Raw genomic sequence first — 19888 nt, 5'->3', positions numbered from 1 at the left:
TGGAGGCACCCGACAGACAAGAGGAGCCAGGAGAGCTTGCGGGAGACCCAAGAAGAGGAGGATCTGGGCTGCTGTGTGCAAAACCACTGTACAGAGCAGGTAAGTATAGACACGTTTGTTATTTTACAAAAAAATGAACCTTTAATGATGTATGAACACATAACAAATATGACTGTTGAATACCACCAATGAGTTTTTTTTTCTATGCCCAATTTGTACTGAGATGGACACCCTATATGATATCTTAATCAAAGATGGCGGCATGGACCTGGACCCTTTGAGTACTATGGGGTATTTTAGGTGTTTACTGTAGTAGATTGTTTTTTTTTTAATTTTGAAGTTGATTTAATTAATTTAAAATATAGTGGGCCCCTTTAATTTTAGATGTGAATATTTCTAAAAGTACAGAGCAGTATGACCTAAAGCACACCGTATGAGATCCAAATGACCAGTTTATTACTGGTGTCTTTTAAAGCCTCAGTTTTCAGTTTGGTGCTTCTGTAAGCTGAAACTTTTTGTGATCTCTCTATAAGCTTCGGCAGGAAAAAAGCTGTATTTTGTCAGCAAATGTTTCTTAAAAATATTACAGAGCTTTGATAGCTGAGTTTCTATGGCAGCCGAGGCTGTTAGGGGAGCTCTCAATGGTAGATTCTGAGACGGCATCAGGCTTTGTTAATGGACAGTGAAATATACTGGACCATTGGCTGCCTGGGCACAAAGCATGCAGACTGCTTTAAACATTATGAATTTAAATCACTCCAGAATGTTTCTTTGGTGAATACTGAAAATTTAATTTGCATTGTAAATATGCAGTTATTATGCAGGCATTTACAATAGATATAGCCGTTTAACACTGAAGGATTTTAAAGGATCGGTCCTACCAAAAACAGTTACTTGGCTGAGTCATTCTATGGTATGTTTTGTCTTTTGGGAACTCCAGTGTCTCCTCCTCATACTATTCTAACTATAACAGAAGTGTTGACATGCAAATTAATCTCCATCTTTAGGTGCCAGCTTCTAATGACAATTGGTAGACATAATTCTAAATGTAAAATAATTTTCATAGCAAACATTTCCTGTTTCAAAACCGACCTTCGCCACGTAAATATTATTATAGATAAAAAAATTGGCACTGGCATATAATGCATCACATTATTACCAAAACTGTACTAAAATGTCTTGTAGGCAGCAGGATGCATTTGTATGTTCAAATTCAGGGATGTTGGCAATGGTATCTTTCAGAAGAGGGGGTTTGGTTTTTCATAAGTAAGTTTACATTAGGGAGGGTTAGTGTTGGGGTAAAAGGAAGGTTTAATGTGAGGGTTGCAGTTACAGGGAGGATTAGTGTTAGGCAGGGCATTTTTTCTCAGGAAATAGGTGCAGGAACTCAACCACAACCCCGCCCCCAAAATCCCCTTAACCCCACCCACACACCCTCCAAACCGCATCAAATAGTGTGTGTGGTCAAATTTCACTAACAGTGGGAGGGTCTTAAAGGGGCATTAAACAACATGGATGCATTACGTACAGAGTGCAGAGTTCGGGGGGTTACACACAGAATGCAATGTTCAGGGGTGTGCTATGTGCAAAGTTCAGGGGTGTGCTATGTACATTGTGCAGAGTTCAGGGGTGCGCTGCTTACAGAGTGCAGAGTTCAGCCTTCTTTCATAGCTGCTTGCCACTGCATCCTCCATCTCACTTTCACCCCTCTTCAGCTCTGACCTGTGTATGCAACCTCCATCCACTGCCCCCATCTACTCCCTCTCCCTTAAAAGCTCTACCAATGAACAAATACATCCATGTAAGTGTTGGGGTTATAGGGAAGACTAATGTTAGGAGGATTAGGGTTAGTGTTACAGGGACAGATAGTGTTATGCCTGGGGCCACAGGGAGGATTAATACTGGGGTTGCAGGATAGACTAGTGTTATGGTTAGATTAAAGAGAGAATTCATGTACGTGTTGGGGTTACAGGAAAGGCTATCGTTCAGGTTGTAAGAGATTTAATGTTAGTGTTGGGTTTACCGGGTGGATCAGTGTTAGAGCAGGGGCAACAGTGAGGATTAGTGTTAGTGTTACAGGGAGGGATAGTGTTAAGGTTGGGACTACAAGGAGGATTAGTGTTAGTGTTGGGGTTACAAGGTAGAAGAGTGTTATAGTTGGGGCTACAGGAAGAATTAGTGTTAGTGTTGGGGATGCAAGGTAGAAGAGTGTTATACTTGGGGCTACAGGAAGAATTAGTATTAGTGTTGGGGTTACAAGGTAGAAGAGTGTTATAGTTGGGGCTACAGGAAGAATTAGTGTTAGTGATGGGGTTACAAGGTAGAAGAGTGTTATAGTTGGGGCTACAGGAAGAATTAGTGTTAGTGTTGGGGTTACAAGGTAGAAGAGTGTTATAGTTGGGGCTACAGGGAGGATTAGTGTTAGTGTTGGGGTTACAAGGTAGAAGAGTGTTATAGTCAGGGCTACAGGAAGAATTAGTGTTAGTGTTGGGGTTTCAGGGAATATTAATATTAGGGTTGGGGCTACAGGGAGTATTAGGGTTAGTGTTACAGGGAGAGATATTGTTATGGCTGGGACTACAAGGAGGATTAGTGTTAGTAATGAGGTTACATGGTGGATTAGTGTTATGGTTGGGGCTATAGAGAGAATTCATGTAAGTGTTGGGGTTACAGGTAAGGCTATTGTTCAGGTTGGGGCCACAAAGAGGTTTAATGTTAGTGTTGGGTTTACAGCGTGGACTTGTATTAGAGTAGGGGCTACAGGCAGGATCGGTGTTAGTGTTACAGGAAGGGATAGTGATATGGTTGGGACTACAAGGAGGATTCTTGTTAGTGTTGGGGTTACAAGGTAGAAGAGTGTTATAGTCGAGGCTACAGGGAGAATTAGTGTTAGTGTTACAGGGAGAGATATTGTTATGGCTGGGACTACAAGGAGGATTAGTGTTAGTAATGGGGTTACACGGTGGATTAGTGTTATTATTGGGGCTATAGAGAGAATTCATGTAAGTACTGGGGTTACAGGGAAGGCTATTGTTCAGGTTGAGGCCACTAAGAGGTTTAATAGGTTTAATGTTAGTGTTGGGTTTACAGAGTGGACTAGCGTTAGAGTAGGGGCTACAGGCAGGATTAGTGCTAGTGTTACAGGGAGGATTCTTAGTGTTGGGGTCACAAGGTAGAAGAGTGTTATAGCTGGGGCTACAGGAAGGATTAGTGTTAGTGTTGGGGTTACAAGGTAGAAGAGTGTTAAAGTTGAGTCTACAGGGAGAAGTAGTGTTAGTGCTGGGGTTACAGAGAATATTAATATTAGGGTTGGGGCCATTGGGAGAATTAGTGTAAGTGTTGGGGTTACAGGGAAAGCTAATGTTAGGGTTGGGGCTGCAGGGAGGATTAGTGTTAGTGTTACAGGGAGAGATAATATTGTGGTTGGGACTACAAGGAAGGTTAGTGTTACAGTTGGGGCTACAGGAATTATTAGTGTGAGGATTACAGAGAAGGCTAGTGCAGGGTTTTAGGCTATATATTGAATTAGTGAGAGACTGGCTGTACAGCAGGGTATTGCTCTCTGCACTACAAGCTAATTGTGTCATGTAGTCCAGGAGGCAGAGTAGTTATAGAACATTTTATTAACAAGTTCAGGGATCCATAAAATATGGCCAGTCTCAACAGAAACAAAATCTAGAAGTAACTTTTGCAAAGTATAAAAAGTATTATACATGTAACAACTGTTAACAGTGATGTTAATGTCAGCACAGTGACTGAGTGGTTAGCACTTCTGCATAGCAGTACTAGGGTCGTTGGTCCAAATCCCAACCACGGCACTACCTGCCTGGAGTCTGCATGTTCTCTCTGTGCATGTGGGTTTCCTCTGGGTATTCCGGTTTCCTCTCACACTCCAAAGATAATGTTGGTAGGTTAATTGGCTCCTGTCTAATAAAAGCAGTATGTATATGCATGAATGTGAGTTATGGACCTTAGATTGTAAGCTCCTTGAGGGTTTGGAGACTGATGTAAATGTACAATATACAGTGGGGATCGAAAGTTTGGGCACCCCAGCTAAAAATTTGTATTAATGTGCATAAAGAAGCCAAGGAAAGATGGAAAAATCTCCCAAAGGCATCAAATTACAGATTAGACATTCTTATAATATGTCAACAAAAGTTAGATTTTATTTCCATCATTTACACTTTCAAAATGACAGAAAACAAAAAAATGGCGTCTGCAAAAGTTTGGGCACCCTGCAGAATTTATAGCATGCACTGCCCCCTTTGCCAAGCTGAGACCTGCCAGTGTCATGGATTGTTCTCAATCATCGTCTGGGAAGACCAGGTGATGTCAATCTCAAAGGTTTTAAATGCCCAGACTCATCTGACCTTGCCCCAACAATCAGCACCATGGGTTCTTCTAAGCAGTTGTCTAGAAACCTGAAACTGAAAATAGTTGACGCTCACAAAGCTGGAGAAGGCTATAAGAAGATAGCAAAGCGTTTTCAGATGTCAATATCCTCTGTTCAGAATGTAATTAAGAAATGGCAGTCATCAGGAACAGTGGAAGTTAAAGCAAGATCTGGAAGACCAAGAAAAATATCAGACAGAACAGCTCGCAGGATTGTGAGAAAAACTATTCAAAACCCACGTTTGACTGCACAATCCCTCCAGAAAGATCTGGCAGACACTGGAGTTGTGGTACACTATTCCACTATAAAGAGATACTTGTACAAATATGGTCTTCATGGAAGAGTCATCAGAAGAAAACCTCTTCTACGTCCTCACCACAAAAATCATCGTTTGAAATTTGCAAATGAACATATAGACAAGCCTGATGTATTTTGGAAGCAAGTTCTGTGGACCAATGAGGTAAAATTGAACTTTTTGGCCGGAATGAGCAAAGGTACGTTTGGAGAAGAAGGGGCACAGAATTTAATGAAAAGAACCTCTGTCCAACTGTTAAGCATGGGGTTGGATCAATCATGCTTTGGGGTTGTGTTGCAGCTAGTGGCACAGGAAACATCTCACGAGTAGAAGGAAAAATGGATTCAATAAAATTTCAGCAAATTTTGGATGGTAATTTGATGCCATCTGTGAAAAAGCTGAAGGTAAAGAGAGGATGGCTTCTACAAATGGATAATGATCCTAAACACACCTCGAAATCCACGGGGGATTACATCAAGAGGCGTAAACTGAAGGTTTTCCCATTGCCTTCACAATCTCCTGACCTCAACATAATTGAAAATCTATGGATAGACCTTAAAAGAGCAGTGCGTGACAGACAGCCCAGAAATCTCAAAGAACTGGAAGACTTTTGTAAGGAAGAATGGGCAAAGATACCTCAAACAAGAATTGAAAGACTCTTGGCTGGCTACAAAAAGCGTTTACAAGCTGTGATACTTGCCAAAGGGGGCAGTACAAGATATTACCTCTGCAGGGTGCCCAAACTTTTGCAGACGCCATTTTTTTGTTTTCTGTTATTTTGAAAGTGTAAATGATGGAAATAAAATCTAACTTTTGTTGACATATAAGAATGTCTAATCTGTAATTTGATGCCTTTTGGAGATTTTTCCATCTTTCCTTGGCTTCTTTATGCACATTAATACAAATTTTTAGCTGGGGTGCCCAAACTTTCGATCCCCACTGTATATGTAAAGTGGTAAGCAAATTGATGACGCTATATAAGTACCTAAATAAATCTACAGGCCAGAGGTATAAAAAAACACACTAATATATTGCAACAAGACCACCATTCTGCTTCTTTATTGCTCAGTAGATCAAAGTTTATTATTTCAGATAACTAAGGCCTTATGGCCATATAAACAAACATAATACATCCCAGATCCATTACTCCTGCACCTAGGTGTATTTGTGTTTTGCGAAAAACAGGCATGTTTGTGTAAATTAAACAATATGGTAGTGTGACCAGAGCACCCCTACCCAAGGAAAGGAGGTTATTAAATGATCCACGCGGAGTAATATGGGTTCAAAGATTACAAACAGTATTTTATTCGATCACATGGATCATAGGGAGGTTAAACATGAGCACGGTGTACATATCAAACAAATAAAATCATTTTAAAAGCACTTGGCATCCTCATTTCTGGGTCATTTTGGCAAGTAGAGTACCATATAAGGTGACGAAGTCTGCGGTGATTGGCGGACGAAACGCGTCAACGTAATGACGTCACTACGCTCGGCGTCTTCATAGGGTGCGGCGCCCACGAGGTGGGAAGGAACGGCGGTGTCACAGCTCCCTGCTAGGAAGGCACGAGGCCCTCTGAAAACTACTATAAGGCTACTATTACAGCGGTCCGCAAACGGCAATCCCCTATGGGAATATATCTTCCACCGGTGGCAAGTTATTTTAGCTCACTGCTGTTTAGACTCATAGAGCATATATGGAGTTAAGAGGGTATGTTATATGTGCCTAATTTACCCTATTTTTTTGGGGAATTTTTTTGGAAATCCTCTTTAGAGGATTAAAAATATATATATATACATATGCAATCGTATTGAGGCACTGTTTGCTGTGACAAAGCCATATCCTATATAAACCGCTTTATTTTTCTCAGATTGAGTAATTTTTGGAAACCCTTCATTGGGTATATAGACTCAGGTACTCACGGCCTGCTACATACATAATATATGTGTTGGGAATTACGTATTGAGACCACCTGGCTTCCCACCCCCATATGCATCTTTAAACAAGCATCAAGGACCTGATCCTATTTCAAGTCGACGGGAGTCCTCTTGATCCTCATCGATGGTAATATACCCATATTTTGTTTCTGTTTTCAGGGTTTAATTGATGCCTTGTGATCCATATTATAATTTTTATATATATCCCCAGAATCATTTGGTACTGTGGACATTTTTTCACTTGGGGTGGCTACCCAGGAAGTCTCCACAATTGAGAAGCGGGTATGACAGGCTTACAACTGAGAAGGTAATGAAGTGCTCACTGACCACTTTATAGGGAGGTCTGGTGGGGCTTAGCTGTAATTAGCTCCTACATCTTCATGTATACTTATTTCTATTTCTATGTTCCAGTTTCCACGGGCCAGAAGGCTATTCTACACACCCTGGCTCATACTGAAAATATACTTACCGAATATATGGTTTATCCTGATACAAGCTGGAGATCTATGGAAACCTAGAACCAAAGCCACACCACTACCTTACATTGCCTTATATGGTACTCTATTTGCCAAAATGACACAGAAATGAGGAGGCCAAGTGCTTTTAAAATGATTTTATTTGTTTGATATGTACACCGTGCTCATGTTTAACCTCCCTATGATCCATGTGATCGAATAAAATACTGTTTGTAATCTTTGAACCCATATTACTCCGCGTGGATCATTTAATAACCTCCTTTCCTTGGGTAGGGGTGCTCTGGTCACACTACCATATTGTTTAGTATGCAATTCTTTTTTGGTTTATGGATCCACACTTACATGTTAAGTGAGTCGGAGATATGATTATGACTAGAGATGAGCGAATCGAACTTGGCGAAGTGGAATTCGTTTAGAATATTAGGAAAAATTCGATTCGCGCCGAATCCGAAAATTAGCAAACTTCGGATGCACGAATCGAATTTTCCCCGATCGGCCGATTTTCATCCCTTCTACAGCCGGCAAAAAGTGTCCCTGCAGAGAGCTCCGCTATTTCTGACAGTTCTCTGACAGTTCCTTCACATTTACAGCGGTTAAAACATTGTATCTATTTGTTTCCATTTAGGATACAGATGTTTTTATTCGGAAACAAATAGATACAATGTTTCAACCGCTGTAAATGTGAAGGAACTGTCAGAGAACTGTCAGAAACTGCGGAGCTCTCTGCAGATACACTTTTTGCTGGAATGGAATTCTTCTTATTTTCATCCTACTTCTTCTTCTTCTTCTTCTTCTTCTTCATCCTCATCCTCATCCTCTTCTTCTTCTTCTTCTTCATCCTCATCCTCTTCTTCTTCTTCTTCATCCTCATCCTCTTCCTCTTCTTCTTCATCATCCTCATCCTTGTTCTCTTCTTCTTCATCCTCATCCTCTTCTTCTTCATCCTCATCCTCTTCTTCTTCTTCATTCTCACCCTCTTCTTCTTCTTCTTCTTCATCCTCATCCTCCTCTTCTTCTTCATCATCATCCTCATCCTCTTCTTCTTCTTCTTCTTCTTCCTCACCATCATCCTCTTCTTCTTCATCATCCTCATCCTCTTCTTCATCCTCATCCTCTTCTTCTTCTTCTTCTTCATCCTCATCCTCATCCTCTTCTTCTTCTTCTTCCTCATCCTCTTCTTCTTCTTCTTCTTCCTCATCCTCTTCTTCTTCTTCTTCTTCTTCTTCCTCATCCTCTTCTTCTTCTTCATCCTAATCTTCTTCTTCTTCTTCTTCATCATCATCCTCATCCTCTTCTTCTTCTTCTTCTTCTTCTTCTTCATCCTCATCCTCTTCTTCCTCATCCTCATCCTCTTCTTCTTCTTCTTCTTCCTCATCCTCATCCTCTTCTTCTTCATCCTCATCCTCTTCTTCTTCATCCTCATCTTCTTCTTCTTCTTCTTCATCCTCATCCTCTTCTTCTTCTTCTTCTTCATCATCCTCATCCTCTTCTTCTTCTTCTTCATCCTCATCTTCTTCTTCTTCTTCCTCATCCTCATCCTCTTCTTCTTCTTCGTCATCCTCATCCCCATCCTCTTCTTCTTCTTTTTCCTCATCCTCATCCTCTTCTTCTTCTTCTTCTTCATCCTCATCCTCTTCTTCTTCTTCTTCATCCTCATCTTCTTCTTCTTCTTCATCCTCATCCTCTTCTTCTTCTTCTTCTTCTTCTTCTTCTTCTTCATCCTCATCCTCTTCTTCTTCTTCTTCTTCTTCATCCTCATCCTCTTCTACTTCTTCATCCTCATCCTCTTCTTCTTCTTCCTCATCCTCTTCTTCTTCTTCTTCTTCTTCTACCTCTCCTTCATCCTCATCCTCATCCTCATCCTCTTCTTCTTCTTCTTCTTCCTCATCCTCATCCTCTTCTTCTTCTTCTTCTTCATCATCATCCTCATCCTCTTCTTCTTCTTCTTCTTCATCATCCTCATCTTCTTCTTCATCCTCATCCTCTTCTTCTTCTTCATCCTCATCCTCTTCTTCTTCTTCCTCATCCTCATCCTCTTCTTCTTCTTCTTCTTCTTCTTCATCCTCATCCTCATCCTCTTCTTCTTCTTCTTCTTCTTCATCCTCATCTTCTTCTTCTTCTTCATCCTCTTCTTCTTCTTCTTCATCCTCATCCTCTTCTTCTTCAATTGAAGCTGCTTCTGCTCCGCCACTCTGCCATTGGACTCTTGATAGTCGTCTCCCCACACTGCTGCTGGGGGGACTTTTTAACATAGGCCTCTGTATGGCCTTCAATTTAAGCTGCTTACGCTTCGCCACTCTGCCATGGGCCCCTGTACCACCTCCTCATGCTGCTGCCAGGTCCAGAGTGTGTCATGGGTCCCTGTACGGCCTCCCATTGCTGCTGTCTCCATCGCCACACTCTGCCATGTGCCACTTTCAGGTCTCCTCACACTGCTGGTGGGTTCCATTTTGTCATAGGGTGCTGTATGGCCTCCCATTGCTGCTGCCTCCACCGCCACACTGTGGCTCCACACTCTGGTTTTGGCCCCGTGACTGCCCAAATGAGTGAAGTGTGCGGTGATTCTAAGATCGACGGCACTCATCTGCATGTCATACTGACTGACAGTATTATTTCTCTTCCCCAGCAGACTCCAAGGGCATTTAAATTAAAGGTACAGTGTTCTGCACTAATATAAAGGCTCTCTGAAGCCTAGAAACCCTTTTAATAAGTTAAATTCGCAGCGAATAAATTCGCATCGAATCGAATTTATTCCGCAAATTCGGCAAATCAGCCGAATAGAATTTTTGAATAATTCGCTCATCTCTAATTATGACACCAGTTATCAGTGTCATTATAGGTGGCTTCCTTTAGTCTATTTTTGTGATGTTTGTGTAAATGCATGTAGATTGAATGCACCTAGACGCAGCTTAATGTCTGGGTTAAATCCAGCCAAAGCAAAGCATTACATGCTTCCAGATGCATTTACAAATTTTTTCCAAACACATCTGAATGTATGTATTTTGATGCCTGTATGAACGGACCTAAGTGGATGAGCTGTAAGGTGCAGGTGATACTATAGGTGAATCAGTGAATAATGGGTTCTTACCCAAAGGAATTAGGACAGCCATTGGAGTCAAAATCAGCAAATGTATTTTTATTTGATTCAGAGAAACCTATTTAAGATGATCACAATTTTCACCCAATTAGCTGTTTAAAGTGATCACTGGTTTCCTATCCCAACACAAAATAGGCACTGTTCAGTAAGTTGCTAAGGGAGTTCAACTGAAGTGCCTTTCTTAATTGAGGGCATCTTGCTAATATAACAAGGTTATATAACATTTTTTAGCTCTGGACTAGAAGGAGTTAAATACCAAATAAAATATAAATGAACCAAGCTAGCCTTAATTAAATTTTTTTGTGTGTAAAGAATGTAAAAAAAAAAAAAAAGCTTAATAGTAAACTAGGGCGTCTGTTTATGTGAGTGCGTTATTTTTATTTATTAAAGCTTCACAGAAGCAAATGGAATTATTTATGCTCCTTGGTTTTGGAGCCACCAATGGGGATTTTGTTTGGCACAAAACACAACATTGAGGACAAAGCAGATCTAAGTTCAGCCTTATGGAAACGTTGTCTTCTTTTTTTCTAGACTCTATAAGATTCAAGAACAGAGGAATACAGAAGTATAAGTATAGGAAAAGTTTGAGTAATACTTTGTTCAGGAAAGGATGGCTAGGATTTTTTTTTTCTACCATGAACCTTTAGCCCTTGTTCACACTAATGCGGTGCGGGAAACACAGCGAATCCTGAGTGTTTCCTGCACCACATTGCAATTGCACGGCATCCATGCAATCTGGTACTGGTCTCAATGTTAAATTACCAACACCCCGAAACAGAGTGCGATTACTAGAATTTGCATTGCATGGGTGCAGGGGCGGACTGACAACTCATGGGGCCCCCGGGCAATAGGGGATCATGGGGCCCCTGTGTCCTTGCCCAAACTCAAAAAAGCCTATGAAAAAGGTACCAGGGGCATCTCATGGGGCCCCCTACTGACCCCGGGCCCGAGTATCCAAATGGTCAGTCTGCCCCGGCATGGGTGTGAACACCCATGTGAATTCGCTTGGCAGCAGAAAAATGCTAAACTCGCCAAAAATGCATGTACATGCGGTACCGCATGAAACCATGTTTAGCGCGTGGACATTTATTTATTTAACTGGCCAGAGTACTTGCCAATAAAATGAATAAACAAGGCGCATTTACATGTGCTTACATGCGTTTTTGCAACATTTGGTGTTTTTTTACCAAAACATTTGCCAAAACGTAATTCTTCTGTGTTCAGGAGAGGAACGTTGAACTCCCTCTAAACTCTGCTGCTCCTAATCTCTAGTAAAAGCCTATGTGTACATGGACAGATAGGCTTTTACTGATTTGAGTTAAGGGGCTTTGACAAAAAACGCCAAAAGCTCCTAAATGTGAGTTTAGGAGCAGCAGCGTGCATGAGGCCTTTGGCCAATTTGTATGTTTGCACTCCTTTGAGTAAAAGAAAAATTCCATTACACTCTGTTTAACTGGAGCATTTTTAAATTGTTTTCACATACTAAAATGCTACCTTTTTACAGGAAAAATACGTGTAAACACCCAAAATATTATATATGTCCTGAAAGCATAGGACCTGTAAAGGAAAATAATGGTTGTTGCAATTATTTTATGTTACACAAAATTTTCAATAAAAAAATACACCGAAAAAAGGTTAATGCACATGATCATAATATTATCAAGTTTGCTCAAGTATTTATAAAAAACAAGTCAACTTCGAGTAAATGGAGACAAATAAGTCAAATTCAGACTTGCATGAAAAGGAGGGAAAAAAAGGCCCATAGGCAACACTTTAAACCTTTGAAATTAATTGTAAATTTTAGATCTAGTAGTATTCCTCTCACTCTCTAGGGTGTGTGATGTTAACCAAATGTAAGGAAGATTTACTAAAACTGGTGCACTCAGAATCTGGTGCAGCTGTGCATGTAGCCAATCAGCTTCTAACCTCAGCTTGTTCAATTAAGCTTTGGCAATAAAACCTGGAAGCTGATTGGTTTCTATGCAGAGCTTCACCAGATTTGCATTCTCCAGTTTTAGTAAATAACCCCCTATGTGTTCAGCAATTGTCTGCGTATGCATCCTACACATGCATTTGCGTACGTATCTGCATAGACAGGGAGCTTAAAACGTTATTTTGTTTATGGAATTTATTTTATTTCTTTTACTATTATTATATGTTTTTAATCTAATTGTTTTTTTTTTTTAAATTACTATTACCAAGGGCTGATATTAAAAAAATTCCATATTATTTATTTTTTTATGCAGCCTGATTGCATTACAATAATAAAAAAAAATGTTTAGATTCATTTTTAAGTCTAATATTGCAATACTTTGTTTTTCTTTTTATCAGTTTTTTTTTTTCATATTCTAACACACAATCTTACTAAGTCCGTATTTTTTACCACCTATGCATAGATTTCTTTATGGCAGACAATGCTGTCTATTAGCACGCGGTAAACAATTTTTTATAACTTTGCTTGTGTTGAAGACTCGCAGTTTTGCTTATGCCTAGTAAAAGACAGATGTCAAACAGTACAATCCCTGTATGGTGACAGGTTCTGTTGAATGATTCCACATTGCCTATCATTTACAGAAGACAACAAGTGTAAGCATTACAGCGCTGCAGACATACCCTCCCACACTGAGCCAGCAGCTGTGTCTTCACAGGAATATGTGCTATTTATATGGCTGCCTGCATGGCTCTAGTAAACAGCTTCCTAATTGCTATATACAGACTTTGCAATGCTGAGCGCAGTAAGTGCAACACATCATGATGTCCCAATTTATGGCATCTATAGGAAATTGTATTGATCCACACTAATAAAGAGTAAAGAGAAGCTTTGTGAGTTGGTGCAGGGCTAGTATAAATCAGTACAAGAAAAGATATATAGTCCAGGTAGTCGGTGCTAGTTCTGCTAGGTTAAAGGTGAGGTCACAGTTCATTTAAAGAAAATGTAAACCCAACATTTCATATTCCTGATATGTGCCTGCTGTACCATGTACTTGTATGAAAAGGTATCCTGTTCTCTTTGTATTGTTTTCTTGGTATGGTGTTCTTGCCAGTCCCTCTGCTTTCCTATTAAAAACTGACCACACTAGGCATGAGAGCACAGCGTGGTCAGTTCTCAAGCTGTGCTTAGAGCTAATCCAGTTATCAGGCTTGTTCTGTAATGCCCCTCCCCCCCACACACACACATACATAGCTATTCACTGGGAAGATCAGCATGCTGCTCTTATCCCTACCTGCAGCTGAGAACAGTGGATATGTAATCACTTATAAAAAGGGAAAAAGGGTATGTATAATATTTTTAAAACTATACCCAAATGGTTTGCCTCCATTTCTCTGTTAAACTGAATGGGTTGTTTTGCGAGGTGTAGGTTTGTATATAATTTAAAGTGTTACTAAACCCACAACAGTAAAATCAGTCTGTATATGCAGTAAAGCATGCTTGTTATACTTACTATGGAACCTAAGGGGTTAATCCTCTGCATTGTGTAAAAAGGCTGTTTGATTCTGTCTTTTCTGATCCTCCCCTTCTTCTACTGTCCCCCAATCTATCTGTTTACAGTACAGAGCTCTTTCTCCTCTGCCCTTCCTCTTGTTGAAATGTCCACCTGATACAGACTGAACCCGTGGTCACATACACATGTTTGGTGTGTATTGCTATAGAGGTTTTTTTTTTTTGTTGGGAGGGTGCATGTGATCAGCATAGGGCCAATCAGCACTGTCCAGACAGAGGGTCAGGGGTTTCACATCCTCCTAGAGCAGAAAGAAAACTCCTCCTACAAGCTTTAACCAGTGCTCTGCTGAAGTCACAAGATTGCTCTAACTGCTGATGAGAAAAGGTATTTAGCAGTTTGCATTTACTAAAATAATTGCATTTCCATGTTCTGTGTACTGTCTCTCCTCATAGGAATCAGCTCCTGCTGCTGTCAATCAAACCTTGTGAGGAGGGGGTGAGGCTGAGCCATGCTGTGTGTGAATAGATGCACATAGCCCGACTCGGGATCGAGCCTGCACCTCTGTCCCCATAGCAAGCACTTAAACAGAAGAGGAGGCACCAAGAGTGCGTATGGGGACCCCAGAAGAGGAGGTTCGGGGGCACAAATCCATTGCACAGAGCGGGTAAATATAGCATATTTATTATTAAGAAAAGACACAAGCCTTTAATAAAATGATTAACTTGGGCTTCATTCAAGTTTCAGGGTGAGGTGAGGGAGAGGGATATATTTAAGTATTGGATTTAAATTTCATTACGGTGAGTAGTGCTGTGCTTTCTGAATGGACCCGCAGCCTCCTGGGATCTGTGATGTGTCCCAGGAAGTTGCTGGCCGGTGGGAGAGAACTTCCACTAAGATCACCTAGGCAATTTGAGTAGAAGTTGGAGTGGGCATCTGTCAAAACTAGGTATCCACTCCCCGAAAAAAAAAAATGCAACAATACTAGAGGAGGGGAAAAGCTGAGCTTACCTTTTTTAGATTAATACCTAACTCTTCACATAAGCTGGAGAACTGGGGGTTGATTTGCTGAATCTGGAGAGTGCAAAATCTGGTGCAGCTGTGCATGGTAGCCAATCAGTTTCGAACTTCAGCTTGTTCAATTAAGCTCTTCCAAAAAAAAAACCTGAAAGCTGATTGGCTTCTATGCACAGCTGCACCAGATTTTGCACTCTCCAGTTTTTAGTAAATCAACCACATATGGTTTATCTTAAAGTGATATTAAAGGCAATAAAAAAAAACATGTTATACTTACCTGCTCTGTGTAATGTTTTTACACAGAGCAGTCCCAATCCTCCTCTTCTCAGGTCCCCCACCAGCGCTCCTGGCCCCTCCTTCCTGCCAAATGCCTCCAGAGCAAGCACCTTGCTATGGGGGCACCCAAGCAGGCTCGCTCCCGAGCCACTGCTCTGCATGTCCCTTCACACGCAGAGCCGTGGCTTGACCCTGCCCCCTCTTTCTCCTCATTGGCTCACTGGCTGTGATTGACAGCAGCTGGAGTCATGCTCTCCCAGCTAATGAGGAGGGAGAGTCCCTGGAGGACCGAGGCTATCCTGCACATCACAAGTAAGTATTGGGGGGTTGGGGAGCTGCTGCACACAGACAATTTTTTTACCATGCATGAAGATAAAAAATCTGGACCCTTTAAAACCACTTTGAAGGAAAGCTTTTATAAATCAACCCCAGTAACTTATCCATTTAGTTTACCAGAATATCCCAGTACATACTCTGTTTAGATTCTGAATAATCTGGGTTGTTCATGCATATAGCAGGGCTTATCCAACACTGATTTGTTTGTTTTAGTTGGAAAAATAATTTAAAGTGCACATTTCACATACAGTGTGGAAATAACCATTTTGTCAGGATTAACTGATTTCCCAGAAAATTGAGAATACTCTAACCCTAGGATGCCACTTAAACTAAGTCTATGTTCAAGGATGCAGATTCTGTATTTACAGATCTTACTTGTAGCACCACCTGCTGGTGATGTCTGGTATTGCACAGGGGTTCGATTTTTGTACACTGGGGCTCTGTACCTGTAGGAGCTCCAGTAGGACTGAGTTTACAATGTTTCCAGGAAAGTTCAATTCGTTCTTTGGGTGGAGTGCAGCATGCAATGATACCCTGCTGTATAACAGGTTAAACTCAGCCTATACAACTTACCTACAATTGTCATCAAGAGGACAGAGATGTCTTTCAGTGGCCTTTCCAAAGAAAAATGGAAAGCACTGCCATCAATGTGGAATTCTTTATTTTAATTGTCAAATAACATAGTGATGATTTCACTAGAAACTCATGACAAGTAGCTTCAGTCTTTAAAACGATTGTCTCAGCTGTCCACAAGTGACAGGTGCCCTTGATTTCATTGTAAGAAAAATGTGATGACTTGTTTATAGATGTGACAAACTAGGAGATTCGATTGTGAAGGAAACAAGAACATGACTGACTAAACTAACAGACATAATTACAGAGAACCTAGACATCTGTCTCCCATAGACAAAATACCAGTCTGCAACTTATTACATGACATTTCCTCTAGTACACTACAAGGAAACACAGAGAGGTCAGGCACAGCACTCTCCTAACGTTTCCTGTTTCTAAATCACAAGTCAGAACAGAAGTATTGTTTCAGTTGTCCGAATTGTCTGCAATTTGAGAAAGCTGCCATCATTTTAAGAAAGTAGAGCTATGGTGTCCCATTGAAAATATGTGCAGCAGTACCCTTGGGCATATATTTTGGGCCTGTCCAGGCCTTTCATTGATATGGCACAAAATCTCTGAAGTGGTCTCTGCTGTGGCAGATGCTCTGTTGCATCTGTCTATGCAGTCTTGCCTGCTGGGAGCCCATATCTCGGGAATACAGAGTGAGGCTATGAGGCTAATCCATACCAACTGTGTTTCTACCCTATGGGCCATTGCCCTTCATTGGAAATCGCTCACGGTACCATTGACCTCAGTTCTACGAACAATCGATGTGGTGATGCTCATGGAAAAAATCATTATACGTTACTGGATAGGATGCAAATGTTTGACAGAAAATGGGATGTTTGGAAAACTCATAGACAGTTACTATCTGACTAATGAATGCTCATAATTTAACCTCCCTAGCGGTCTGATTATGTCAATATTTCTGTGCTCAAAGCGATACATTTTTTTGTATGGAAATATGTTGTTTTTTTATTGTAGGCCTGTAATTTTTTGGAACAACTCACTGAAATCTGTCCGAACAAGAGTCTAGTAAACATCCCGGGTAGGATAAAATTTGTAACACAAAATCATAAATTATAATATAATAAATAATCATAAAAAATAATATATTAATACATTTAATTCAATAATATAATCAAACCAAAAACACTGAAATTTGAAATATAGCGCCAAGTTTGCACATCACTGAGCTTAGTCGCAAAATTGTTTTCAGTGTCTGATGACAAATTTCCCCACGAATCATTATCACTCAATTCTGCAAGTGGTTCTAATTTACTATCACTGTTCTCTAGCTGGTCTAAAACCGCTTTTAACCTAAAGGGATGCTTTACGGACACCATGGACTTTTCTAAGTTTCCAGGCAGAAAGAACAGTAAAAATGCAGGCAGGGCACAGGACAAAGCACTAGGGACAAAATGTATGTGAAATGGTTTGATACAGTAATGTTATACTATCAGATTTTAGTGTATTGAGTGAATCTCACTTTTAAAATGTTTGAATTTCCCTCCGGTTCCGTCCCCCATACATCCCGTACATCCCGATGATCACAGGGAATGGAACCCGGAAGACGGATGCTGGTATCGGCCGGAGGAGATGGCTGGGGATGCTGCAGGAGGGACATTGAGGGAGCGAAGGACAAGGTAAGTGCTCGAGGGATCTCAGTGCAGCGCTGCAATGTAATCCTGGGTGTAGCTCAGGGTTACCGCTTCTGGTACTGAAAGTTAACCCCGAGCTACACCCAGGAATACCGCCAGGGAGGGTAATTGATAGTGTTTCTCTGGTGGTAGCCTTTTTGATCTGCCTACCTTCCTACCTATCTTGCTCATGTACTTAATTTTTATGCCTTACATGATTGTACCTTATTGGAAAGAATATTACAGATGTGCCTTGTTTCTGTTGTATATTCTACTTAATGCTGTTATGCTGCTTTTGCAGTCTATTTCTTAATAAATAAAAATAAATATGTGCAGCAGTAGTTAATTATTAGTGCATTTTTACTTCGTTTTCTCTGCAAATATCTGTGGATCCTGCCAGTGATGGTAACCTAGTGCAGCGTCCTGTGATGGTGTGGCAACAATGCTGCATTGCTCTTGAATTCACAGCTGAGTTGCCACTCTCATGTACACTGTATATGCTTGCACTACAGTGGTAGAAAAATATATTGCATGGGGTGTGGCTATCAGCATTGTCAGGCCTATAGGATGTCAGTAGGCACCTGGCCACACCTAGTCATGCCCACTGTTTTCAGGATTGACAGCACTGGCTCCTGAAATCCTCCCACTGTGAGCTGCAGTGTCTGGGAAGGGGAGCCTGTGAGACACAAATGGAGGAGGATTTGGCTCAGTTAGGGAAGGTAAAGGAACTTGTTTACTTTATGAGGCTTGTACATCCCATAGTAACTGGTTTTGGTGCTAGACTGCCATACAGGAGCCTTTAGGTGTACTTTAATTTTTGTCTTTTATATTTGCCTAGATTCAGATTTAAGAAACCAGGTTTGATGGAATCAATGGTGAATCTTTGATAAAAACTGATGACTAATCATGAGAAAATGGCAATGCAAAATGATCAGTGCCCGCAAATTTAAAGCATCAAGTTTTGGTAAATTCCTGCTGAATCAGTTGAAATTGGTTCCATGAGTGGGCTTGTCGGCACCACCTGGCACAAAAGAAGTACATTTTTCAATCAACTTTTGTCAAAGGAGCTGGACTTAAAATTCTTGTTCGAATGGTACCTGTATCGTATCAGATTTAGACACCACTGGGATATTTTGGCAGCTATGCATGCTGGCTGTCAGATTACAATAGCCGACACCACAAATTGTGCCTTTCACACTGTTTAGTGTGATTGTTGCCTGCTGGCCTAATGAAAGAAATTTGAATGTGTATGGCCAGCCTAACACTGACTGAAAGACATGGCTAATATTATGTGGAGTGAAAAATGCAGAACTCCGTATATACGAGGTGGTATCAAAAAGTTTTGAGATTAGTTTTTTAATATGCCAACAGATGGCAGCACAAGGCTGCATGCACAGTCACGGGAGCACCGACCTTCATAAGTCAGTGTGCCAAAAAAACAACATCCTGTGTACATCAGGAGCTGTGCAACTGATGCTATTCTGACCATGTGCATTACCACGCCTGCTATTTCATCACGGACAGAAAGTTAGAACAAAGAACAAACATGGAATTCTGTGTGAAACTGGCCAAATTCCTGGATCTCCACAATGCTGTCAATACGGCAACCTTTGAGCTGGATCTTCATCTTCGGGAAGATGGCATTTTCGGGGATTGAGCTTGTTGAAGGTCTTCCTGATCTCTTGTCATCTTCCAGTGATGTTATTTCTCTCTTGAAGTGCGCTTGCCACTCAAAACACCTCAAACAATTGCAACATCATCGTAAACTTGCTGACTTTTGTCAAAAGTCTCTGTGGTAGATTTCATGTTTGCTCTTTGTTCTAACTTGCTGTCCATGATAAAATAGCAGACATTGTAATGCACGTGGTGAGAATAGCACCAGTTGCACAGCTCCCAATGTACACAAGACGATGTCTTTTAGCACACTGACTTATGAAGGTCGGTTCTTCCTGTGACTATGCATGCAACCTTGTGCTGCCATCTGTTGGTGCATTACAAAACTAGTCTCAAAACTTTTTGATACCAGCTCGTAAATGAATCTTGCAATAGATGTTCGCCAGTGAGAAGCAACGAGATAACAATCAGAGACACAGTCATTTCTTGCTAGATAATTATTCTCCTATTTGTTTCAATTAGACTGCTGCTGTGTATACCCCTACTATTTGCTGCCAATTTTCGCAGTTGAAGGATGAACAGGCACTCCTCATGAAATGGATCATCTCACACTTAGGGGCCATCTTGCAGGAGAACTTGCACTCACTACAAACAGGGAAATTTGAGAAAAAAAATAAAACTTCCCTTCTCTTCACACCTTAGTAAATCAAGTGTTAATGCTTTTGTTTAGCATTAGCAAGAGGTGGAGCTTGGA

The 19888-nt window shown here is 40.8% G+C and overlaps 1 protein-coding gene and 1 pseudogene across 1 annotated transcript in view; both read right to left on the bottom strand.

Moving 5' to 3' along the window:
* Window positions 1-19888, bottom strand: part of XIRP2 (xin actin binding repeat containing 2) — a 181161-nt gene that overhangs the window by 96310 nt on the left and 64963 nt on the right. The window lies entirely within an intron of this gene.
* Window positions 1979-19888, bottom strand: part of LOC149470822 (uncharacterized) — a 139902-nt pseudogene continuing 121992 nt past the window's right edge.

Source organism: Staurois parvus, unplaced genomic scaffold (genome assembly GCF_062004578.1).
Source record: "Staurois parvus isolate SC_StPar_1 unplaced genomic scaffold, SC_StPar_1.0 ptg000031l, whole genome shotgun sequence".
Taxonomy (NCBI): domain Eukaryota; kingdom Metazoa; phylum Chordata; class Amphibia; order Anura; family Ranidae; genus Staurois; species Staurois parvus.
This window is presented reverse-complemented; position numbering and strand designations above follow the sequence as displayed.